At 29.2% G+C, this 648-nt stretch overlaps 1 pseudogene; it reads left to right on the forward strand.

Annotated features, from left to right (window-relative positions):
• LOC149527074 (protein ANTAGONIST OF LIKE HETEROCHROMATIN PROTEIN 1-like) overlaps positions 1-304 on the forward strand; it is a 1,162-nt pseudogene extending 858 nt beyond the window's left edge.
• Positions 305-648: the final 344 nt, after the last annotated feature.

The raw sequence follows: 648 nt of genomic DNA on the forward strand, positions 1-648 counted from the left end.
TTTATTTTATATAGGTTGTTACTATCTAGTTGATGCAGGCTATACAAATTGTGAAGGCTTTCTTGCACCTTTGAGGGGTCAATGATATCATTTGAATGAATGGCATCAAAGCCATAAACCAAGCAATCTTAAAGAATTTTTTAATATGAAACATGTCATTGTTTGCAATGTTATAGAGAGGTGTTTTAGGTTGTTGAAAATGAGATGGGGTATCCTTAAGAGTCCATCATTTTATCTGATTAGGATATATAATTAGATTATTATAGCTCGTTGTTTATTCATAATTTTATTAAAAGGGAAATAAGTTTTGATCCTATTGAAGTGGATTTAAGGGAATATATAGAAACCAACACAGCAATTGAGGAGGATTTTATAAGTACTATTGATCCTACTGATATTTGGACTAATTTGAGAATGGCATTAGCAAATCAAATATTTATTGAATGGCAAGCATCTAGGCAAAATGATGATTGACATTTGTTTGGCATATTGTTAATTGAAGGATTGTTTTAGTGTTTCTTTCCTTTGTCGGTACAAGTTATACTTTTTTTTAATTTGTTATTAGTGTCTTAATGGTTTGTCAATTGTTGTTGTTCATTGTTGTTTATTTTGTACTTTTATCATGTGAATAAAGTTTGACAAGTTTTA

Source organism: Theobroma umbraticum, unplaced genomic scaffold (genome assembly GCF_002168275.2).
Source record: "Theobroma umbraticum cultivar Fairchild unplaced genomic scaffold, ASM216827v3 scaffold_50.0, whole genome shotgun sequence".
NCBI lineage: Eukaryota > Viridiplantae > Streptophyta > Magnoliopsida > Malvales > Malvaceae > Theobroma > Theobroma umbraticum.